This window comes from Macrotis lagotis, chromosome 3 (assembly GCF_037893015.1).
Source record: "Macrotis lagotis isolate mMagLag1 chromosome 3, bilby.v1.9.chrom.fasta, whole genome shotgun sequence".
Taxonomy (NCBI): domain Eukaryota; kingdom Metazoa; phylum Chordata; class Mammalia; order Peramelemorphia; family Peramelidae; genus Macrotis; species Macrotis lagotis.
In genome coordinates, this window is record NC_133660.1 from 67,448,417 (window position 1) to 67,475,253 (window position 26,837).

At 36.0% G+C, this 26,837-nt stretch overlaps 1 protein-coding gene across 3 annotated transcripts in view; it reads left to right on the plus strand.

Annotated features, from left to right (window-relative positions):
• FAT1 (FAT atypical cadherin 1) overlaps window positions 1-26,837 on the plus strand; it is a 170,871-nt gene that overhangs the window by 26,470 nt on the left and 117,564 nt on the right. The gene's annotated exons all lie outside the window — the stretch shown is intronic.

The following is a 26,837-nucleotide window of genomic DNA, read 5'->3' on the forward strand; positions in this document are numbered from 1 at the left end:
GGCTTTGAATTTCCTGGATTCAGAAAACTTGGAGAGTTTTATAATCTCAGATCACAGCAATCTTGTATCTATACATTTACAATTTTCCAAGTATTAGATGTTAACTTGATAAAATTTCACATTCTGAAAAGAGCTTTTTTTTCCTGATTCATTTGGATTATGGATGAAACCTTATCCTCACTTTTCCCAGGGCATAGAGTAATATAATGCATCTTTCTTAGCAGAATCCAAAAAAGTGTTAGCATTTTCTCTGACATCAGTGTTCTAATAGTTTCTACTGTGTTTTGATTAGATTTTACCAAGAAAAAATCTCATTTACAACAAACCAAATTTTTTCAGACTGTTTAGCCCCATCCCCAAAACCTATGATGTTTGAATAAAAGAGGTATCTAATATGATTGGATAAATAATTTTTTTTAAAAAGGCTCAATTGTACTATATATGAATGTGATGTGAATGATGTGTTTAAAACTAACAATAGTTTTGCAAGAATATCAAAATAGAAAACATTCCCACTCAGGAAAAAGACCATAGCTTTAATTTGTTTTTTATTCATTTTTTCATAAGGAAAGTTATTTCTGACATATGTTTTCCCTTTCTTTATAAGAAATGTGTCAAAGTGTTAGTGCATCTTTATATAATACTAGTTCCAGAATTAGTATTGAAAGCATTTAAAGAACTTGGCCAGAATTAAGAGCTGAGTTAAAAAAAATAGAATCAAGAGCTAATTTAGGTTTACTGAGTAATTTAAATTACACAAGTAGTGTCTTCTCAGTTTGCTGTTTCAAGTTTAGACTATTTTTATTGCTGTTCCATAAAGAATAATTTAGAGCTACTACTTTTCTTGTATAAATTGAAGGGACTGAGAAGTTTCTACTGCAAGGAAACAAACATAAAAGACAATCCCAAAACAATAACAAAAACCTAATCACTGGTTTTAAAAATACTGTGATAGAGCCTGAATATATCACATAGGATTTGAAAAACTGTACTTAGACCTGTTTTTGCAAAGGTACCAACAATGGAAGGATCTTACTGACAATAGAAAAAAATCATGTGTTGAAGTTTTAGATGAAACTATTTAGATGAAGCTGAATTAGGAGAGGCAGGAACATGGTAAATTAAGAGTAGGACTTGAAGTTAAGAAGTCCTGCTTCTGGAGGGAAATCACTTGATCTCATTGATTTAGGGAAGTCTCTAAGATAATAAAGGTGCAGAAAATGCTCTAGCCTCCACTGGAAGAGGATATTTCCTTACCTCTATCTAATAAAACCACAGGTTCTGTTGTTATTCCCTCTTACAAGACAAGGGCTTTAGAGCTGAAAAGACTTCAGTGTTTATCTAGTCCAACACACTCATTTTATATATGGGCAAACCGAGTCCCAAAGAAAAGGTCAACCAGTGGTAACAGTGGTGGAGAAGTTTCTTTATCCATACTGCTAACATAGGCACCTTTTGACTCTATTAGACAGCACATGAAATCTGTTTGCATTTGACCATGTCATCAAGATCTCATACTGGAGGTGGTAAAATCAATTAACTTAAGATACTTTAGAGAATCCTTCTCACATCTTTGTCTCATTATCTTCCAGGAGATACAGACATTTGCTTTTGTGTCATAGAAACACTAACATTAGGTATACTTGTCTCCGTGACTTTGTCATTTACTTGACTTCTAATTTCTATTCTGAATATTTTTTAGTAGAAAGAGACAATTCAGACCAGAAGAGGGAAAGAAGGGAAGGTGAGAGAACACTAGGGAACCCCCTCCCCCAAATATGAATTGAACTTTTCCTGACTCTTATCAGATTCAACTTCTTTGTTGAACTGTTTGTTGTTAATTCTCTCTGGACTGACCTTCTCTTTAATCCCCTCCCTTCTACCTCAGATTTTTGGTTATTTGAAAATGTAGGGTTTTAAAACATCTAACTTAAAATTCAGAGATTAGTGAGACAGTGCCACTAACAATCTCATTAGAACTGCTTTGACTTTGAAAATAAGCATGTCAGCTAAGATGTATTTGACCTTTGTCCTTTGTCCTTTGGCTTGTATTTTAAAACAACTTCCTAACTATTTTTGTATCCTGGAACACTCTGGCCATCTAGTAAAACCTATGAAAGCCTCAGAATGATATTTTTAAATGCACAGAATTACAAAGGAAAGCAGTGACATTGAAACACAGGTAGAACTCCTACTAAAATAGGATGAGTTAAAGAAAAGACAGAAAATATATTTCCTCTATGTAGACATATAGTGTATTTATATGCCTGACTTGTAGTAGGTGTTTAATAAATGCTTTTTGAATTAATTAATTGAATACATCATAGTCAGTTGTGCCCTCCAATAGCAGTGCCAAGAGCGATAGCATTCATGTATGTTTTTTAAAAAGAGAAGAAAACTAGAGGCAACCTGAGTAATTTAAGTGTTACATCTTTTTAAAATTCCCTTTCTTTCCTCTTACATCTTCATACTTAATTTTCAAAAGCAGTCCACCCTTCTTTCTTGCACATGCTTTTTCTGAATCAACTAGCTTTTTGTTAAGCACCTGCTTACATAAGTGGATGATGTCAAGGGTTGGGGAGGATTGTACAAAAAAAGTTATAAAAAATTCCAGTGCCTGCCCTCAAAATGCTTCCAGTCTTGTGGGAAGAAGGCAGGCACAGGTACTATATACCACAAGAGATCTGCACCAACAGGATGAATGAGAGCTAAAGGAAGACAGCTCTTAGAGGTAGAATTTTATTTGAGACTTGGAGGGAAATGAGGAGGAAAGATTACATTGGTTCCAAAAACAAAGGAGGTGTTCTTTTAGTTTAAGATTTTGTACATTGGGAAAAAAAAACCCAAATCCCCAAAACTCTAATTGACCCCCTAGAGAGAATCCTATAATTTATTAGGGGATAGACATGATGATAGTCATTTTTTGATTCAACCAGTAATCCTTATTTTATGATTTATATTTCTTTAATGAGTTATCTGTAGACATTGATGAGCAGTCATACAGATCCATACCCACATGATCATTTGGCTTTGCCATTTGAAGTTGGTGAGATTGTTTGGACAGTCAAACATGGAATGAAACGATATTCACTCCCACCAAAGAGCCTGTCTAAAAGAGCTATAATTAAGTTACTCCCCCTTTATCTCTCTCCTTTAAAAACACTATTGTCAGTTTTATAAAGGGGATTTTAAAAACATGAGAACTTTCATATTTAAGTTTTTGGTCTGCCTGACAGATTAGACATTTCAGTATTTACTTCCCAATTCAGATTTATTCAGAAGCACTTCAAAGTGATCCTCAAAAGGAGGCTAACTGGAGTCAAGGGAGTGAGTTGTATACATTTATGGAATAAATGTAACAAAGATGGTTAGACATCCTTGTGACTCATTGCAGTGTACAGTCACCTCAGTTTTTCTCTTTTAACTGATTTCTCAAGAATGGGAGGATTACTTCAAGGAAACATACTTTATTAGTTAACAAATACTAATCATCTGCTGTCGAATGTCTAGCATCAGGAATTTAAAGAAAAATGAAACTCCTTCCCTTCAAGAAGTAAATAAAATTGGACTGTTTGAGAGAGGCTGCTGGAGGGTCTCCTGCCTTTAGGTTCCCTCTATTAAGCTGTCTAAGTCATTTTCCAATGGATGCTTCTGACCATTCCCCCACTACAAACTCCAGTGGTCCCTTATAACGCATCTGCAGGTGGAATGCATGGGGGCCAATAGAACATACTTTTGGCACTCCCAAGTCTTTCATTGCCTGGCTCCTTCCTCCCTTTTTGGTCTTCCTTCTTTCCACCTCCATGGATTCAGATACATTGACACAGTCTCCTGGGTCTTCAGGTACATAAGGCTCCATTCCTTGACTGCATTTTCACTGGCTGTCCTCTGGACCAGGGATGAGTGGGTTACAGGTGAACCCTTATTTACATTTTCTATTCACTAGAGCTTCAGTTTTATGTTTGAATTGAATTCTTAGCTGTAAGTATAATGCATTATAGGAAATGCATCGTTTTTTTAAAAATGCCACAATCCTTGGGAAACTTTTCCCAAAAAATTAATTCCCATAGATGGGATATTATTATTTTGACATATATACTTACCATAGTATACTTGTGAGCTTGGAGTCAGGATAGCTGAAGACCAGGTCAGGCTAGGTCCTATTTAGGCAAGGATAAGACTTTAAATAGAGTTAGCTCAGTAAGACTGTTTTGGAACTGATTTGTGTTATTCATTAGAGATCTGGGGTCCATTTAGATCTGATTAGGCAACTCATCAATAATAATCCCCAGAACTCTTAATAAGCAGTTTTTTATTGCCCTGCTTTTTTTTTTTCTTAGGTTTTTGCTAGACAATAGGGTTAAGTGGCTTGCCCAAGGCCACACAGCTAGGTAATTATTAAGTGTCTGAGACCAGATTTGAACCCAGGGACTCCTGACTCCGGGGCCAGTGCTTTATCCACTTCACCACCTAGCCGCCCCTCCCTGCATTATTTTTAACCAGTAATTCATTCAGTTTAAGGACATGCTTTTATTTTAAGTAAAATCATCTTTATACATCTTTACACGTTCATTTATATAAACATAGAAATTTTTTGGGGGGTAGTATGATTATGATGGAAAATTTCAATGGGAGTGTATAATGCATGGACATAGAAATCTTTGCATATCAGGAATAGAACATTTTTTTTTTTAATGGTAACTGCCATTTTGAAGTGTGTAGACTGTGGTAGGACCAAATTACCTCTATTGAGGTTGGGCCTGGAATTCCTGGCAGCCAGGAACTTAAACAGATACTGCTGGGAGGCCCAGTTTGGGGACTTAAGAAATTTGCTGCTGAAAGGGCTTTTGTATTTCTGTCTTCTCTCCTCCCTGGCAGCTGCTGCTGTCCGGCTCCTGCTCTGTTCTATTCCTAGGAAAGCCAGAGAGGGGAAGAAAGAAAGAAAGAAAGAAACTCAGACAGCAGTCCAGGGAGAATAAAAAGCACTGGTTTTGGCAGAAGTTAGACTGTGATCTTGAAGGCATTGCTTGCTCTTTTCTGGATAACTATCTACTGCTAGACTTTTCTCCTTAAGTCTTACAGAATTACTGAGAATAAGCTGAACACTTTTTTTCCTTTCCCCAAGTGATAATGGCCTCACCAGGGAAAGGAAAAAAAAATTCTCCTTGAAGTTAGAAGGTTTTATGGTGAAAGTAGGATCTCATTAGTGAATCTCAGTAAAGTTCACTTTGTTCTAAAGGAAGATGGGGTGTAGACTAATATGTAGCTTTCATTATGATGCCTAACAAGTTGTGCTTTGAGTATTAACTGAACATTAGATCTGAAGAAGAAAAAATAAAAAGCACTGTGATCACAGCTTCTTCACAGGAAGGTAGTACTACCTGTATGCAGTCCTTCTGAGGTTGAGATAGAAATAAATTTAATTTGGCCAGGCTGAGCTCTTTTGGGATGCTTTTTGGAAGCCTGCTTTGTAGCTTTGTTCTTTCTGGTATGTGGGAGTAGGGGGAGGGGAGGAGACAAAAGACTCAAAGCCCTGGATTTAGCTAATGGTGAAATTTGGATTCCCTTCCTGGATCTGCAGCTTGGTTATTGCTATTTCATTCTCTCTCAGAATGATTTAATCTTAGCAATTTTTTAGAAGAAAGGATCTGAATCAACCAACTAATTCATTAATGAAAAAATTAATTATTATCACTATTAATTAAATGTTATTAATAAACATAATTCCAATATGATAAAGAAATTCACTCTTCTAAGTGAGTTTACTAAGTTATCAGTTTTAAGTGAATATTTATTTTCCTTCTCATTTTTTAGGTTTTTAAAGGCACAATCTTTCTATTTTAAAGGGGACCCCCTGACCCCCTTGTAGTCCCCAATTATCATCCAAGAAGCCCTCAACTTAAACGGTCTAAAGGATGGTCTGAATCTGTAAAAGCAGTGTTTTGGTGATTATGATTAGAGTCCTAATTTGTCAATAAAAGTTTATTTAACCAGTGTCTGGGAAACCATCTTTTTCCATCTCCTTTGATCGCACCTACCTAATATCACTGCCCTCTGTGGTCTTTCCCTCATTAGCCTTCTTTTTTTACTCATTCAGTTCTTCTTTATTTTTTTACTCTTTTCCTATTGTACATTCTCCTATGGTTTCCCCATGTTTTTGCAATATGATAAGTTAAATAGTTGTTTATAAGCTGGCCCAGTAACTTAGGCTGCATGTGTAGCATTATTTTTCCATGAAAATATGTTCTGCACTCTGCCAGTCAAGGAATGTTTGTGCCTCTGGGCACAGCTGTGCCAACCATCCATTCATCAACACACACAACCAGCATACACCAAGAAGGCATTGTGGCCAGGCATATGTATTTGCCTTCCTTGTTGCTTTTGAAATTCTGGCGTCTTCATGTCGCCACAGGCTCCTCAACTCCATGAGAGCAGAGCTTAGGAAGAGCTCTATGAACACCAGGTCCTCTTGGAATTCCTCGGAGAGCATTTATATCAATAAGTATTCAAGAGTCACATGTTCAGCAGTCACAGGCATTCATAAGTCAGTATTTAGGATCATTTAGTAGTGAGGCCGTCAGGAGGGTTTAGTTCATGTCCTGCCTCCCAAGTAGCCAGTCCATGCAATTGAGCACCTCACTTAATCTCTTAGTTTCATTGAATATTAGTGCAGAGAGAGAGAGAGAAAGAGAGAGCGAGAGAACGAGAGAGAGAGAGAGAGAGAGAGAGAGAGAGAGAGAGAGAGAGAGAGAGAGAGAGAGAGAGAGAGAGAGAGCTGATGCTGCATTGGTAGAGGGAGTTTCCTCACCAGGAAACTGGGCATTGTCCCAAAAAATAAAAAAAAGAAAAACTTGACACTATCAATTTTTCAGGCCAATTCTTTCTCTTTTTCTTTTAACTAATTTCTTTTTATTTGAAATCAGACTTGTCCTAAATATAATTTCTCCTATTTATCTTTTCATAGACGTTATCAGAATATTGGAAACTATGACAAAGAAGCTATGCTCATCAGGTTTTCATGGCAGAGATACTGGGGCAGTTTGCCATTTCCTTCTCCTGTAGATTAAGCCAATTAGGGTTAAGAAATTGTCCAGTCACATAGCTAGTAAATTTCTAAGGTTGGATTTGAACTCAGGTCTTCCTGATTACAGACTCGGCACTCTATCTTTTGACCCACCTAGCTGTCTGCAGTCTTTTACGGTGTAGTTTGCTCTTTGTTGTTTAAATGCATCATAACCCAATTATTTTCAATTTCCTTAGTAATATTCAGTAACACAAAAGATCTTATACATAGCATTATATGGTACATTGTTACAGTACTCCTTAAAGGGTCATCACATGATATGATCATTGATAAGTTGGCTTGGTGAGTGGCTTCTATTTCAGTGATAACCCTTTTTCCCAGGGCCCCTCCCCGACACCAGTTTGTACACTATTTTGATAATGTGCACTATGCAAAAGACTCCACCACCCAGTTTAAAATTTTAATCTGTGATCTTACAGATAGGTAGAGACTGGTTATTTAAACAATTAAATATTTACATCAGACCTGAAAGTATGCATGCATTTGAGATTCTGCTCAATAGATACTGTGTGTGTCTCTCTGTGTGTGTGTGTGTGTGTGTGTGTGAGAGAGAGAGAGAGAGAGAGAGAGAATATTATTTACTACTGATTATGTAATTGGATGCACCAAAAGATGGTAGTTGCTATGGTAACATTGTACTGGGTGCAGGGGCATGACTGGCGATCACTTTCTGAGGTTTTCCATCAAATGCAGTAATAGAAACAAATGGATTTGTTTTTAGCTATGTAGTCCCATGAAACAGCTGGGGGTTATTCTGGCAACACCAGAGAGGATGCTTGAAGGGAATATTCCCACTTTCCATTACTTAAAGAAACATTCTTGCAATGTCAAGGCTGATTATCTAAGTCTTTTTCCCATCACCCCAGTTCTACTGCCTTTTACCTCATTATTCTGGATTCTCCTTCCACAGTTGGGGTTCAGCTGTTGTCATTTCTCCCAGAGGGTGGCAAACAGTGTCAGTGGAAGGAAGTCAGCAGTTTGGTTTTTTTTTTGAGGATCAAAGTGGGATATGTGACTCTTCTTTTGAATAGTCAAATGAAGACCTAAAAAGTATTCTTCTTTGGAGCACAGATGTATTTACTTAGATAATTTAAAAAAAAACCAGAGGGACAATCATTAAAAATGTCATTTCCAAACTTCCCAGGTGAAATTTGTGCATCTAATTCCTTGGGATAGTCTCTTCTTGTTTAAAAAGCATTTAATACAGCAATCTATGAGTGACAAACAATACCCATTTCTTTAGGTTAAAAGTTGTTCTTCAATCCAGGATTAAACTTTGGCCAGCTGCTTACCTCTTTTTCATCTCACTTTATTCTAGTAATATGATCTGTCAGAAAACTGAGATTTCTAGTAGTAAAGCTGACTTTGTTGACAGACTAAAACAATCTTGATTCAAGAGACTTCAGAAACAGAGGAGTTTAATAAATGAAGCATCTTAGTTTTTAGTTAGCCCACTAGCTAAAAGAAGGGGTGATTATTAATTTGAGTGAAACTTGCCTACTTTGTAAGTATTTTTCATTGTAATGCATGACACTGCCTGAAAAATTTAAATAAACCAATTCTCCAAGTGGAAGATTATATTAAACTGAAGGACATGTATTATGGAATTATTTTTATCTATAGTATACAGCCAGTTGTGGAAGCAGCCTATTCTCTACAGGCACACTTCCATAATAAATTCCTTCCCAGTTTTTGTTTATTTTGTAAAAGCATTTTATACCTATTATTATATTTGAACCATGTGTTTTCTTTGTTATCTCAGGCTGCAGATAATTTCTAGGTTGCAAACGTATTTTTGGACAATGGACTAATTTAAAATTATTTTAAAATAGGTTTTTAAAGATGAGGTACTATTATATTCTCAGTCATACATTTAAAAATATATCAGGTAAATGACATTTTCCATCTTTTTTTTTTTTTTGCTTTTAAAAAGAAATCTGTTGACCACATGAAGGTATCTACATTTTCTTGAATGGAAAATGATGAACTGAATGATTGGATGAAATTGTCAACCTAAATTTTTTATTGGGATATAGTACTGGGAATTAAATGTTTTTAGATATTAGATATCAGAAGACTTTTTTTTAGACCAAGGAAACCTCATCCACTACTGGAAATATGAATACTTTCTAAGTTCTCTTGTAATTAGCAGAATGCCATTTGATTCAAAGTAAATTAAACTTGAATTTAACATTAAATCTACTGAAAATAATTTTCTATTTATAATATAGATCTCATGTTTATACCTAATGGACTTATCTCATTTATAGAGTGAATTCTTTTCAACATTTTAAATGCTAGACTCCATACTTAAAATATTTTTTCCTTAAGTCTGCTATTTCTCTTGATGGCATCAACATCATCCCATTATCCAGAATCCAAGCCTCAGAATTTTCTCTGACTCTTCCCCATCCCTTCTGCATTCATTGGGGTTGGGTTCATTGTGTAAGCCTTTCCAAGCCTACCATTGCCACATCTCTCATCTTGGTTTTCTTGTCTGCACTTACACTGTCACCATGTCACATCTGGACTAGAGTACTGTAAATATTCTGGCAGGCCCAGTAGAATTCTCTGCACAGTAGACCTGCTTCTCCCTCCCCTCATCTCCCTAGTTTATCAAATTTATCCTTTCCTGGGCTGCCAAAAAATAATCTACTTCAGCAGGTCTGCTTTAAACCTTCCACTGACTTCTGTTTCCTTTATCATAAAATACAAACTACCAAGTTTGATATGTTCTGGGCTACCTTTCTAGCTCCATTTAGTATTATTTCCTTTCACATAACTTGCCCTCCTAGTCATTTTAGATTAGTAGTTGTATCTTGAAATTGTTTGTATCAACTGACTCTCATTTGTTAAACATTTACAATATTCTGGACATTGTATATGTACAAAGGATGAAATGACTTCTACACTCAGTGAGCTTGTAAGGAAGAAGTTGAGTTCATATACAAACTTCCACTGGTGCAATGGACTGGCTTAGAATCATGATTACTTATGTTCAGAGGTTCAAATGTAACTCCAGACACTTTCTAGTTGTATGGTCCTGGGGTAATCACTATTGCCTCAGTTTCCTCAGAAATTGGCAAACTATGACAGTATCTTTGCTGAGAAAACCCCAAATGGTTTCACAAAGAGTTGGTCATGACTGAAATGATGGAGTAATGAATATACACAGTCCTTAAAACATCAAAGGTAGTTTGGGAGGGAGGACCCTAGAAGGTTGGTTATATTAGGAAAAGTTTCATGCAGAAGATGGTGCCTGAGCTGTAATGGAGGTTGGGGTTATTTGGAATCTTTTTTATTTTTCATTTTTGCAAAGCAATATTTTTAAGGGACTTGCCCGAGGTCTCATAGCCAAATAAGTTTTAAGTGTCTGACGTTCCATTTGAACTCAGTTCCTCCTGTTTCTGGGACCAGTGCTCTATCTACTGTGCTACCTAGTTGCTCCTGTTTAGAATCTTTTATGAGAAAAAAAATCTGCAAAATTAATCTTTTAAATGACTCTGGATGTTTGGGAGACTTAAGGTTGATGGGGAAGACGATCACAAGAGAGACAGGACCAACAATAATATAAATTAGACAAAGGATGTATGTGAAGGAAAATATTGAAATCTAAGATGTAGTGTTCTCATCACTCAATAACTTGTTGGGGATCCCTTGGTTAATGAGTAACAGGCATCTACATTCTGGATACTGCAAAATGATCTTCATCTTTGGCAGCATATGATTTACCTTCTTCAGAAATAATAAAGCTAACATTTATATAGGGTTTGCTGTATATCAGGCTCTGTGAATTCATTATCAATTTCTTAGCTCTCAACTAGCTTCCACAACCGTGGTTTCCTAGATCCTCCTGTTTCATGTGTGTCATGGAGTAGGATTGAAGTACATGAGATATTTGAGGATCTTGGGATAGGTTTTTTTTCTTTAAGTTGATAAACTTCTGTTTCACTTTCCCACTTTCCATAGGTATAGTGTGGGGTTTTTTTTTTAGCCTTAAAGTAGAAGTGACACAATAACAAAAATAAATTACTTTCTTACCTTGAAGCAGAAAAACTACCCTTTTATCAAAATAGTCCCTTTATAAAACTCTTCCACTTTTTAAATTTTATTCCAATTACATGTAAAGATAGTTTTCAACATTCATTTTCGGCAAGATTTTGAGTTCTATAGTTTTCTCCCTTTCTGCCTTCCCTTGATAGTGAATAATCTGATATAGGTTATACATGTACAATTATATTAAACATATTTCCAAAATAGTCATGTTGAGAAAGAAGAATCAGAACAAAAGGGAAAAGAAAAATATAAGAGAAAGAAAAAACACAAAACAAATTTCAAAATAGTATGGGTCTGCATTCAGATCCATAGTTTTTTCTTTGGATGTGGATGGCATTTTCTATCCCATGTCTTTTAGGATTGTCTTTGATCTTTGTAGTGCTGAGATTAATAGACTCTCAATAACACAAATGCCTTTTATTTTTGAACAATGTCTTTTCTAAGCAGTACACAATTAGATTGAGCATGAAGATCCTAAATTCTGTAGCTGTTGAGTATCTGAATGTCTCTGGGCCTTAACAGGTTTTGATCCCTTCTTACAAGTTTTTGTTGCCTGAAATGAGGTAGGGATGTCACAAGAATTTTATTTCTGATTTTGCTATAGAACTTAGGCTTTAGTTATATTTATGTATAAAATTTAAACTTTCCTTCAGACTACCTGCAGAACTTGAATTTTCAATTACATCATTTGGAGAAAATGTTCATCCCTTAGGGGAAAAAACCAAACAAACTCAGAACCAAAAACCCTTCAGATTAGAAGGACCAGTTTCTCATTTTCAGAATTGCTGTTTTTATTCATGAATCCCATAAAATTTAAAATAAAAGAATTACCTCCTGAGATTCATAGAAGTATTATTTGAGACTGTCAGTTTTCTGGGTTAAATTGAGTACATACAGATATCCAGATTCCAAAGCCATCTGTCGTATATGTTCTAAATATGTCAGCAGTTTTAATTGATTACTGCTATTTATTTATGTGTCCCCTATTATAATCAAGTTATATATTACTTTGTGAGTAATGAGGAATCAGTGACCAGACTCCATTTTAAGCAGGGTAGTGCCAATAAAATTTAGATTTTTTTACTTCTCTTAAATGATGACATACAGAATATCTTCCTACCCCCAATCCCTCTACTATCTTTGTACTTTGTCCTTTCCTCCATTTGTAATTCTAAACCATCCCTTCTTAACCTATGCATAGGTAATTAAAAGCAATATCAGTAGCAATAGTGTAATGAGAATTAGCTTTTTTTACACCTTGATTTTCCTTGTCACAGTTGTGATATATTGTGAGTTAGTATAAGAAATTAAATAGTTTTTTGGAAATTTTGCAGAAGCTACAGATGACATTTAAAGACCTCAGACAATATAGAGCCTATGATTGAATGCTTAACCCAAATTTTTCAGTAAGGTATAACCCCTAAAAGAAAAATTCAAACTTCTTCTCTGATAGTAGGAAGAACTAAAAATTTTACATGGATTTTTCAGATTGTGGGAGTGCTCTGCCCCTAATCACCTGATATGGAAAGAATAATTTGTGTAAGATCTCTAGTAAAGTTTTCTTTGTGTATTTGGATGAAGGACTATATTCTGGGGGGTGGGGGTGAGGGTGGGGAAGGAGCTTTGGACTTTACAAAAGGAATGGAAAGATGAAGGTAATAATGAAGGCTGAATAAATCCAGTGAAAATAAATGAGTTTACCCCAGGGCTAAATTGTGAGCTTTGTCAGTGTTGGTGGTGTAGAAAGGCAATAAAGTACTTAGAAACATTGTTTGATGTGGGTATATGTAGGTGGCAAGGTAGGTATAGTCCCTGATTTTCCACCTTAAAGATGTTTCCTAAGGTGCAGAATTATGCCTAAGAATCTAAAAGCTTCAGATAGACATTGTGCAAATGGGTTACTCTATGGTAACTCTTTAGATTACCCATGGAGCTTATGCAATCACCTATCTAGTTTTTTTGGTTTTGGTTTTTGGTTTTTTGCAAGGCAAATGGGGTTAAGTGGCTTACCCAAGGCCACATAGCTAAGTAATTATTAAGCGTCCCAGACAGGATTTGAACCCAGGTACTCCTGACTCCAGGGCCAGTGCTTTATCCACTGGGCCACCTAGCTGCCCCTACCTATCTGGTTCTTCATACCAAATATAATATAATCAAGGATACCCATATCTTCATTTCGATCTCTTAAAAAGTGGAATGGGTATTGGGAATCCAAGTTGTATGTAATGAGAAGAGTCTAAAGGGCCACATTCCCTGGCTTTAGCAGATTGTGATCAGTGATGCTGGGTAATACAGTGATACAGGTGGCATCTGTTGTGGCTGATGAAAAGAGAGTCAGGTTAGAGCATTTGACTTTAATTCACCTCTTGCCTTTTCCATTTACTATTGGATTTTGTGTAAACCACTGAAAATTTTTGTCTATTTGAGAATAAAAATGTGAATCCTTACTTCATAGTGTTGTTAGAATAAAATTAGATAATATGAGAAACGGTATTTATCTTCCTGATTTTATGTCTTTGGTTTTCTATCTTTTCTGATAGTTTTTTTTTTATTTTGCAAGGCATTGGGATTAATGACTTGCCCAAGGTTACACAGCTAAGTAAATATTAAGTGTCTGAGTCCTCCTGACTCCAGGGCGGGTGCTCTATCCCAATGTGGCACCTAGCTGCCCTAGGGGTGGATAGAGTACTGGCCCTGGAGTAAGGTACTATTCTTGTCTCTAGCTCTCAGATGTTTCCCCTCTATTTTCCAGTACCTTTCTTTTTAATGACTTTAGCTTACAATGTCATTTCCTTCATTCCCTGCTCTGAGAAAGACTGGAAAAATGAATGGGTTGAAATGAACTGTAGGAATAAATATTACTACTCATTCTGAATAGTATGAATGATTAGAGCTTGTCAGTGTTGTCAAACTCAAATTGAAATAGATCCTTGCAGGCCATTGATTTTTAGAAAACTACAAATTGACATTATCCAAATTGTATTTTTATTTACTTTGTTAAACATTTCCTGATTGCATTCAGTAGTGGTTTTGAATTTGACACCTCTCATCTTGTCCAGCTCTATCCTTTTATAGAATGAACAACCTGCCTAAAAAACACTGAAATTCTTACTTTGGTCACAAAAAGTAGTTGTGACAGAAATTTCCTTTAACTCCAAAGTCAGAATTCTTTCCTTTGTTTCTGATCCTCAGAGTAAAATTATTCATCTCTATAACCTTTCTACTCATATTAGAATATGTGTTGGGATTAGACCTGTGATTTCATTGTTTTTCCATTTTCCTAATAAGGAAGATCCCTTCACCAATGCTAACACACACTTTCTCTAGTACTAAGAGACTGATTTGATCAGGATCAACATGCCAGAGACTTAATTTGAACTCAGGATTTCTGGTTCTGAGGACTACTACCTTCATATTGCTTTTCCCTGCTTCTATAATAAATTTAATTGGAGAAAGAGAGAGGACTATTTGACTGACCTGTGTATCATACCAACATGTGTGACCTTCAGCAAGATTCTGAATTTCTCAAGACAGGGAGACTGATTTCCCCCTTTAAAAATGAGGGATTGGAACAAATGGTCTGCTAGTTACCTTCTAATTCTAAATTCTGTGAATTTTTGGTCCTGTGATAAGCACTTCATGTCAAGTTTGGAATCACAGATGAAATGTGAAAATTTATCATGCAGTTCTTGAATTAATAGTGAACTAGAATTATCATTCTTGAGTACACTTTGGAACAAGCAGTTCCACCTGGTATAGTGGACAGATCATTGTGTTTAGAATGAGAGGGCATTGGTTTCAAATTCTGCTCTGCTGCTTATTAGCTCTGTATTTAACCTTTCTGGGACTCAAAGACTGGACTAGGTGTTCTCAAAGTTTTCTAAATCAAAATGTGTGGTCTCATGAGCCAATTAAATAGAACAAGTCCAGGAATGATTAAAAAAATATGGGAATCAAAATAAAACTTGGGGAGTTGAAACAGAGTCCTTACTTCATTGGGTTAGTAGTAGGACTGATGATGTCTGGAAACATTGGGAGTAATATCACTAATGTAGAATTTTTTCCTATTAGATATTATGAAAAATTTTCAGTATTCATCAACTTGGCATATTTATGTATTTTTATACCCTCCCTGCCCACTCCTCTTCCCTCAGCAGCAATGTTAAAAAAAAAAGTTGTTACATGTTCATTTGTCTTTAACATGTTTACATATTAGTCATTTTGTGTATGAGGAATTAAGACTAAGGGAAAAGAAAGAATGGTATAGAAAGAAGAAATATAAGTGAAATTTTTAAAAAGTGAACATTATTCATTCAGACTCTGTAGGGTTGTTTTTTTTCCCTTCTTGGATGTGGATGTTATTTGTCCATAATGGGTCTCCCAGGGTTGTCCTAGCTCTTTGAACTGCTGCATGGAGCTCCATCCATCAGAGTTGATCAATTCACAGTGTTGTTATTAATGTGTATATTGTTGCTCAGTATCAGTTCATGTAATTCTTTCCATGTTTTTCTAGAGTCTACCTGTTCATGGTTTCTTATAGAACAATTGTATTTATAACATTCAAATACTATAATTTGTTCAACCATTCCCCAGTCAAGGTGTATCCCCCTCAATTTCCAATTCTTTGCTACTACAAAAAGAGCTGTTATAAATATTTTTGAGCATGTGTATATAGGTTTAGAATTGGAATTTCTGGGTCAAAGGGTATGATAAGTTTTATTGCTCTTTGATCATAGTTGCATATTTCTCCCCAGAAAGGTTGAATCAATCAGTTCACAATTCTACCAGCAGTGCATTAATGTCCCACTCTTCCCATTACCTCTCCATCATTGATCAGACCTGATAAGTTATAGTTTGCATTTCTGTAATCACTAAGTAGCATCATTTTTTAAAAAGATTTTTCAAGGCAATGGGGTTAAATGACTTGCCCAAGGTCACATAACTAGGTAATTGCTAAGTGTCTGAGGTTGGATTTGAATCCAGGTACTCCTGACTCCAAGGCCAGGGCTCTATCCACTGCGCCACCTAGCCGCCCCAAAGTAGCATCATTTTCTAATGAATTCATCCATGAAATACTTCTTGCTTGAAATAATACATTGATGAAATCTGATTTGTCTGGAGGGGTCTATAGAATCTTCATGGATAAGGAGAGGAGAGAGTCAGGTCAATTAAGGGGTAAAAGAGAGGAAATTAAGTCTTATCATGGATAGCAGGGCATAAAATAAGTATCCTGATAATGGATAATTTAATATTAATAGCATAGAAAAATATCATTAGAATTAAAATTGCCCCCTCGAGACCCCCATTCACCCCATGTGAGTACAGCATCAGGGCCTGACAAAATCGTGTGAAATGTACTACTATTCTAAGCAATTTTGTGTGCACATTGAATAGAAATCTTGTAGATTTACTTTATGACATTGCCTTTTGGAGAGATAATTCCTAAATATCCAGTCTCAGAAAAGAATTAGGAAAGAACCACTAAAGTTAAATGATCCTGCCAAATATTGAAGCCTGCCCATCTCCTTTCCCTTCCTCCCTCTCTCCCTTCCTTCCTTCCCTAATTAGTGACCATTCACTGTCAAATTGTGTTTTCCAACAGAAAATTCATTCATAACATGAAATCAAACTCTTCGAGGGAAAGTGTATATTGACAGTCATCTTGGGAAACTTAACCCACAGATGCTCACACAGTGTCTTTGCTTTCATAAGTAGCTAATGAGCCTGAGCATCCAAGATCAATGATTGCTGTTTTGCAACTATGAGGATAAATGATAAATTCCATTCCTTGAAATTAGAAAGCACTCTGAGATATGTTGAAACTTCATCACCATAGACTTGGAGAGCAAAAAATAATTCAAAACAATTCAAAAATATAATTTTATATTTAAAGCTTTTCTTTGGATAGAACAAAGAAAGATAAGAACCTAGTAAGATATTTCAAGGATATGTGAAATGCTTCAATTACTTACCCTCTGCTTTTAGCTGGGGTGGCTGTAAGGGGACTTTTTTTGGGGGGGGATGTCATTGATATCTTATTGTTTAGTTGTGAGCCTGAGTTCTAAGAGGTGTTTTTAAAAAGAGATTTACTTAGACAGAAAAGAAACTTTTAACCGTAATAATCAAATAAATACCTTGAAATTGTTGGACAGTGTTAATTTGGATGATGGCCATTATGTAGTTTTTTCATGGGGGGAAAAAGCTGACCTAGAGAGCCATTCTATTCGTGATAATAAATCAATTGTTTCTTTTCGGTTTTAACCTTTTTTTGAAGGAAAAACTATATTGTATTTGAAGTCATAAAACCTTTGAACTATTTCATACCAGTCATCATTGTGATTCCTTATACTGACTCTCCTAAGACATTTTGTTTTTCAAAAAACTTTTTTATTCCATTGAATCTAATAACATATTGAAATTTGATAAAAGTAACAAAATAAAATAGCAGTATGTAATCATAATAAGTAATTTAATGACTTCTAAATATTTGAAATATCTTAGTCTTTTTACATGGTTAAATGCTGGAGAATATAATTTTGAGTTGATATTGTGCAGTCAAAATTAAGAAAAAAAATAATCTTTCATAGATATCCTAACCCTCAACATGTCCCAAATTGAACTCATTTTCTTTCCCCTTTACATTTCTTCCTTTTTTCCTAACTTCCCCATTACTGTATAGGGTACCATAAGGAAAAGAAGGTGGTGACCAAGATGGGTGTTGATGGATTTGGTTGGCCCTAAACCAGTTCCTGACCCAAACATGGGAAAATGTATTCAGTCACCTGAGCTCTGTTATGACTCTTTTTTTAGGAAATCCACATGCTGTTCCAGTTGTAGTTCATTCATTCATTCAGTAAGCCCTTTGGAGCTCCTGCATTAATCCCGGGAGGCTCTTTGGCAGGTGGTATCACTACCCACCCTGTCTTCCACAGCTCCACTTTGATTCTGATAGGGAAATAATTCCCAACTGGTTTGTGGTAAAATGGGGGAGGACTGTGGAAGGGGGGGAAGGGGGTGGTTTCAGTAATTTTGCATGTTGAGTTTTGTTTGTCTGGGTGCCAGATATTGTGTTTAATGACTTTGAGTGAGGACTTTCGAAGCCCGTTCTGCTTGTGTTGCAGAAAACAGCTTTGTCAAAGATGCTGATTGCTGGAATCCTGGCCCAGCTTTAAAAATAATACAGGGAAGCAGTTTCTTCTGATGAAAGAGGAGTGTCAGAACAAGATGGAAATGAGTTTTGTAATTATTTGACTTTAGGATCTTGCACTGCTGGGTGTTTTTAAGTGGGTGGCTACAAATAGCCCAAAGGAGAATTTTAAGTTGCCATCTTTCCTTGTTTTTGTTTTTTGTTTACAGTTACATTGCTGTCAGATCTTTTAGAAGATTTTGGTGGAACTGTGAATGGGATAGCTTTATAGGAAAAAGTTCTTAATAAAATCACACGTTTCTTAAATCATGGAACTTTTTTTTTTCTTAAAGCAAATTGTCAGTCCCCTCACATCCTGTTAAGTGGTAGTCATTGTGTTGAGTTCTAAGGCAAAAGATGGTTCCTGACCTCAGGGAGCTCAGTCTAATGGGGGAGCAACTTATATAACTGAAGTTTTTCTGAGCTGTTTCTAACCTGGTTGTTTCAAAGTAAGACAGCAGTGGTTTGTTAATTATTTTCTTTGTAAGGACTCGATTTGCAAATAATAGTGTTATTCCATTCTTTCTGCTGTGGAGCCAGATATTTTATACATAATCATAAATGGGCAAGTGATTTGAGGCTTGAGTGATCTTCCCAGCACAAGTCCACCATGCAGAATAATACAATTACATCACTTGTGACCATCCAGATAGAGAAGTCTTGTAGGAACAGCTGGGTTGATTGTATAGTTTTGGGGTTACAGTAAAGTAACAGGATACGGTTATCATGATATACTTCACTTAACACAGGCAAACATAATTCAGGCCATGATTGACAGATAACTTATGTTCACTGTTTTCTAGACTCAGAACCTTCCTATGAAAAGGATCTCTAGTAGCCAACTGATTATTATTAACTTCATTTCATATATGTATCATACTAATATATAAATAGAAATTTATGTAATTATTTAATATAAATGTAATATAAATCATAACTTGACACATGCAGAATACCTGTATTCAAACCACCTATAAATAGGCTAAATTGGAAATAATCGAAAGAAGGTAGGCCCTAGAGCTTAGACTCTTAAAGGTGAAAAGGTTCCCACAATCCCCAAGGACCAGTCCAAACACTAATTCCTTTAAAAAAATTCAGAAACTAAGGATCAATATTTAAGTGACTTCCTCGAAGTCACAGCTGGAATATATTAGAGCTGAGACTCCTATCTTGTCTTTGGTCCAGTATACCATATTAACTATGAATACTAAACTCAAGTTGATATACCTTAAACTTGCTTACTAGAAATATATTTGATATCCCTAATTTTTTCAAGTTCTTTCAAAATATTTAGTCTCATTCAAAATAAATAAATGTTTATATTTGTGTGGAGAGCTTCCCCAGTGGCCATCCTGTACAGTCCATTCTTCCACCTTGTAGTTACTTTGACAGAACATAAGCAGAGGGGTAGCTAGGTAGCATAGTAGTATTGGCCCTGGAGTTAGGAGGACCTGAGTTCAGATTCATCCTCAGAGACTCTGGACTTTGGACAAATCACTTAACTCTTATTGCCTCAAAAAGGAAACAAAAGGACATGTAAAGGTTGTTAATTGTCTTTTTTCTTTAGTTTTGAACCATGATAATCACTCCTACAGTCCTAATTTCTGGAATCCATTTCATTAATACGTAGAAAGAATCTACAGTGTTAAGTATCGATTTCAGGGTGTATTATGTTCAACCCTATTGATTTCCTTCCTTTGTATTATTACTAGGTTTTAATGTATTTTTAATTTTTTTTTTGCAAGGCAATGGGGTTAAATGACTTGCCCAAGATCACATAACTAGGTAATTATTAAGTGTCTGGGGTTGGATTTGAACTCAGGTCTTCCTGACTTCAGGGCTGGTACTCTATCCACTGCACCACCTAGCTGCTCTTTAATATGTGTTTTTTGAAAACTTTAAAAAATCCACAATTTCATTAGTTCATTGACCCATTAAATTAGAGTTACAAGGGACTTCAGAGGTCTTCTAGTCCAGCCTCTGTTTTACAGATGAAAAACTCTTAGGAGTTAGATAACTTGTCCAAGGTCATGTAGATGGTATCAGTGCTGGAATTTGAACTCATAATCTCTGACTCCAGATGGTGGAACTCCTTTGAGCCATACCTGCTAATTTCATGAATTTCTTTTGTCTAAAAAAAAGTCATCTAATGGGGGCCAAACTTGTGATTGAATACAGAATATGTAGTTCAATAACTTGTGTTAAATCATTTTGGCTGATGCATCTCTTTGTCACACAGGTACATACACACACACACACACACGCGCGCACGCGCGCGTGCACACACACACACACACACACACACACACACTTTTTTCCTTCAGCATGATTAGAATGTAAAAAGAAAACTTTCCTTATGAAGTTGGAAGTAGGCTTCAGCAAATAGTTTGTTTTGCATAAGATACTGGTAAGGGCATCTGTTAAAGTCATTTTAGAACTTTAACAAACTCCCCTGCTGGGCCAACTGTCGGCATTGACAGGTAAATAGCCATCCACAAAGAAGCTTGGAATCCCCCTCCTCCCCATTTTTGCTTGGCTTTTGAATGTGGGAATTGTCTTATTTTGAACCCTATTGATTAGGTCACTGCCTGGTTTGTTGGAAATGAGTTGCCTAGGGGCCATTTCACTGCAGGAGGGTTATGGAAACTGGGTGTGAAACAGCCACATGTGGTTTCAAGATTATTTTCTAAACAGGAATCAATTCAGGCAGTGGAGGACATATTAAAGACCTATTAACTTCTTCAGGCCTCTCTTTGAGTAGAAAAGCACTTATGAGCAGAGGAATAATAAAAGGAAATGATTACCAAATACCATGGAAGGTACATCTTGCCATATCTCTGTGGGTGCATCTGTTGAATTGCAGATTTATTTCCTACTGTGGCATCTGCTTAGCTTTTGAAGTTCCCATTAAGGTCAGAGAAGGGGAGTTTGGAAATAATTACATAATGTTTATTCTTTTCTTTGAAGATTTAAACAGTTACAGTATTGGAACATAATTAACAGAGAATAAAATCTAATGTAGTTGTGCTTTTAAATAAAATTAAGGTTGAGAATTAAGGACAGATTTTTTTTTCCAGGGCTGGCTTAAAATCCTAGTTTTGTTTTTATTTTTTAAAAAATAGCACCCCCCCATTTACCTTCATTAAATAAGAAATGAGTTTTTAAATCAATATCTGTTGATCCTTCCTTCTTTAATGTCTAGTTTCCTCAAAGCACAGCTCAAGGTTTTATTTGTCTAGGAGATGAAAGCAGTTTAATGCTTCTTAAAAAGCAGCCTTCTACCTTCTATCATCTTTTCATTTATTCCACAAGCCAACAAATGGCCTATTTCCCTCTTTCCCTTTGCTATTCTTCATCTGTCCATTTTCTGTCTCTGTGGTCACTCACATGTACATTTATTCCAATTTTTTCTGTTTCTTCTCTGTCTCCTTTCCGTATTTTTTGAAATTAGCAAACCACTTATGTGTATGTTATCTCAGATGAGCCTCTCAGCAAAGCTATGAGGTACTAGTGGTTTTTATTTGTTTTGTTTTTTGACATGCAAACTGGACTCATGATTTGATTGGTATAAATTCACTCCACCAACACAGGTATCTGCTCTCCAGGACTGTCAAAAGTCACCAAGCCAAGTGTGCATCTTTCAACTCAATTCTAAATTTGAACCTTTCTATTATGCTCTGCTGCCTCTCAGCAATTTGTAATAGAGGTATAATCATTCCCTTTTTACACAGAAGGAAACTGAGGCTAAATGAAGTTAAATAATTTTTCCCTGATGGTATAGCTGTAGAACCCTGACCTTCCTGCCTTCAAGGCTAGCATTTCTTAAATTACTAGTGAAATGCAGGATAATCATTCATTCATCCATTTTTATCTACCATTGAACATCTATTTATCATATATCATATAAAACACCTTTTAAGGATGAAAGTTTTATTGAATTTTTTTAAAATCATGTCTTTCACCCCATTCCTATCCATTGAGTTTTTCCTTGTAAACAAAATAAACTAGTGAAACAAAACCTACTGATACAACATTTGATAATGTATGAAACATTCTATACTCAAAATTTCCTGCCTCTAAGGACCAAAATTGCATTTCTTTATAATATCGCACTAATAAAGTTTTATATTAATAATTTAATTTCCATTTGTGATAATGTTACCTTTTACTAATCAAGTCCAAACGGCATCAAATTTATGAAACAATTTTATTGAGATGTATGAGATGATTTCATGTCATTCTGGGGGAAAACTAACTTTCTTTATCAAATGTGTCACCAATCCTGTTAACAATAGATCTGTAATTGAAGGATAAAAGCAAATTTGTGAATATGATGAAGATGATGATAATTTGAAGATTCTTGATTTCATTGATGTGGTTCCTTTTCTGCTAGTAAGGAGATTGCAGCAACCTCCCCCAATCAAACCTTAGTTGATATCTTTTATAGATTGCTATGATTGAAAAAAAAATCACCTGGTGATCAACCTTCTGGTGATGAATCTTTCCAAAATGAGCCTGACTCATTTTTGGATGAGTCATATTTTCTGTTGCCAAGATCGTTCTTGAAAACTTTCCAACTTGGTAGGACCTTTCACACTTTCTGCTCCATGAACACTAACATAACCTTCAAGAATTAAAATTTCCTCCATGGCACAATGGATTAAAGCTTTAATGGAGGCTAATAATAGTTTGAATTTGTAGAATGTGTCACAGTTTACAGAGAGTCTTGTCATCTGTAAACAGTAGGCTGTGTGGCATTGGATAAGTCTCAACCTCAGTTTCTTCAGTTGTAAAGTAGGAAGTACAATGATTCCCCAAATAGGGAAACAGAATCAGAGAGGTTTTGACTTGTCCATTGACACACAGCTTGGAAATCACACAGGTTACAGATTTAAAGCTGGAAAGGACATTGGAGTTTGTTTTGTCTAATTTGACTGATTAGCAAACTGGGCCCTGGGGAAATGGGTGTCTTATCCAAAGTCTGACTGGTGGTAGATAAGTGACAGAGTTGGTATTTTTGTGCTTGTCCTATTGTCTGTGGGCTCGAAACCATTCTTTGCTCTGCACTGTGTAGTAGTCAACACTTTAACTTAGCTCTTAATCTTCTTAAAACTTTTTTCTACTTCTCTTCATCTTTCTTTTTCCATCCTCCTAAAGATATTGGCCAGGTAATTGTAGGTTAGAAAAGGAACTATGGTGAAGAAAACACTCATTTATTGATTCTTTCGAATTTGGGGATTGAAGGAAATAAAAGGAAGTATGGTAACTACTTGCTTGTTTGTAAGTTCCTAGTCTGGAATAGGCAGTACTGAATAACTTCAACTTTAATTCTCTATATGCTGATAAATCATCTGGAAATAAGAAATCTATTATTTTTTCTAAACCAGACAATGGTTGTCTGTTTAAATGGAACAGTTGGTTGATCCAGCTATTCAGGGCTGTAGTCCCTAAAGCTTACTTCCCAGAGTTCTGTTCGCTCTCTCAGCTCTAGAGATTTTAATAAATTGAGTCAGGAAAGCTCCAGGAATTTTGGGTGGGTCCCTGAGGCTGATTAATTTAATTTGCTTTGGACTGCTCTTATAAGTTTAAATCAACATTTTGGTTACAAAAATGAAACTGCTAAATGAAGAAAAATAGATCCCCTTCATCGAAGGTATCTTTCTACAACATGGGTGCCTGGGAATGGATTTGAATCCCCCCATACTCTAAGTAAGCAGATTTTTACATGTGTATGTTTGTGTGTGTGTGTGTGTGTGTGTGTGTGTGTGTGTGTGTATGTGATCTATAAGAAATGCAGAGTTCTGTAAGAGCCTCTGGAGTTTCTTATGAAGAAATGTGAATAGTACATGGGAGTGGGGTAGGGGGTAGGAAATGCCTTTTGTAGAAGCAGCAAAACAATTCTACATTAAATTGCCTTCTACAGGGAGTACATTCATGTCAACATTATGGAAATGAAATGGGTATGTATGAGTGGCAGGATCCCATATTGATATTGCCATCAGCTCTGAAATAATGTATACAGTTCAAATCATTTAAATGTTTAAAAGTCAACAAGAGGAACAATAAGTTAGTTGTTTTAAATGCAGTGAGGGGGGAGGGCAGGAGTTCACTATAAAATCCTCCCCCAAGAGAGGGACTTAAGGTCACAGCAAACAGCATGCTGGGAATGCTAGGTCAACTAGTGATCAGAACCATAGTGCTTTTAAATAAGGGATTTAAAGGAAAAGTGGCAATTACCTAACTTATGGTAGTTTCCAAGTACTTGAGTCTATCTGGTGTTTCCCCAGAAGTTGGCTTTCACCTCCAGAGACAGGAGTGGTCATTTGATTCCTTCATAGAATGTAATGTGATAAATTGTCAGATACTTAAAATTTTCTTTTAAGAACAGACCAAAAAAAAAAAAAAAACCAAACAGCCAACAATTCATCACGGTTCATTCATCATGAAATTTAAAGCTGGCTCATTCTTTCCCAGTGAGAAGAGCTTAATCTGCTCAGTAGCAGCATGTGAATGCCTCTGTCTAGTGGAATGTTGTTTGATCTGAGTGTAATGCCCTTGCTCGCCCTTCCTGTAATGAAAGAAAGGTAGGGGTGAATCAGAGTGATGCTAGATAAGGTGAGAATGTGCTCCCTGCTTCCTGCTCAGGCATTTGTGGCTTGGGGATGGTGGTCCTAACCTTGCCTTCTTTGCCCAGGGCATCAGTGAGGGTGGCCTAGTTCAGCCTTCTCTTAGAGTTAGTGTTTCTCTTACAAGTGGACTTTTAATGCCAGATTCCCAAATCCATGATTTCAAACTTGAAAGGAGTTACTGAAGCAATGGAGATTGACATTTCCAGTTAGTCCAAACTGAACATAGAGCAGTAAATGGAAACCACACTTCTTTTGTTTAAAAGATCATACTATTGAAAGCTTTTTCTTAAAAGGTGCATTTCAATCAATAATGATGGGTGAACTGAAATGTACTCCCCTCTCCCATTTTTATTACTCCCAAAGTTAATGATTAACATGTGTTCATTCACTTAGGAAAGTCATGTTGCTTGCTTTGGAAAATATGTATGGTAATGCAGAGTTTGCTTATAGGAGTTTGGTAGCATTTCCTTCTTTTGAAAGAGGGCCAACTGTCAGATATACTTTTTGTGAATTGGTGTGTCCAGGTGTACACACACACACACACACACACACACACACACACACACACAGACCTACCTTCACCCCCACATTCCACTGTAATTTTCTAATCTTTTAATCTCTAATCTTGATAGAAATTCAGTTTATAATGGTAAACTAAGGGTGCAGAAGCCAGATGAATTTGAACCTCAAGAGAAAATCAGTCTGAATTAAATGCTTTGTTTGATCTTAAGTAATGCAGTTATGTGACCCTTTATATACATCTCCCAGTATACTTGGTCTGTTTTACCACATATATAAAACTTATTTATAAGTAGTAGCTCTATTTTGCATACCATTAATCTGATAAATTCCTGAGTAAGAGTGTGTTCTCCTAAATAGTTTAAATATGTCCCTATAATTGTGTTTCTGTTATTGATTTGCTCAGTAAACACTTTCTCTGATTATACTAGGATAGCTACCTCAAATGCTTAATCTGAGTTGAGTTTGAGTTAATGAGGTTTTAATGTGTTGAAAACATTTTCTCAGATTTTCACTGAATTTCCCCAAGAATATATTATGTATATACTATATTTTAGGTAAGAAGAATGGGCAAAACTGGAGCATAAAATGAGTTAGGATAGAATAACATTAATTCTGGGATGAGGTGTGATGGGAGCCTAAAACTATGGTGGTGGACAATGGGACTGGATAGCCATGAACTAAATATAGGGGGCAAATGAAAAGAATTTTTATTTTCATTTTTAAAAATTGTAGATAAGGGATAAAGGCTAATGACACCAAAGGTAATTCAGACTTTCAAGCCCTGGACTTTGAGGATGAATAGTGATACCATTAATTGAAAATGTTGAGTTGGACAAGGGAGCCAGTGAGGAGTAGGGTACAGTTGAATTTAACAAACATTTTTTTTTCCACATGCTCATTGGGTTACGTACTGAGTGTACAGAGATGAAAAAACAACTTAGTCTTTGATCTCAACTTGCTTATAGTCTAGTTGGCATAATGAGATGCGTACATTAGCAGATGATCCCAAAGCCAGTATTCTGAGCAACATTCCCTCCACCCCCCCCACCAGTGGACTCCCTGATACCTCAAAATGTTTCTGTCATTTAAAGCACTTCACAACCTTGCTGCATTCTCTATTTCCAGCTACAATAATTATTATTGATAGATGGTAATACATCAATAATGATCATTAAAATATAATAATACCTATGATCAATATATGATACATCCTAACTCCCTCTGTGGCCCTGCCAACGTGATTTCTCGCTGGTCCTTCTCCCTGCTTTTTTGCATATTCTGTCTGCCCTGTCCTTGGAGTGTAGGTTCTCTTCACCCTGGTTTTTTTCAGGCCCCTAATTTCCTTGACAGCTCAGCTAGA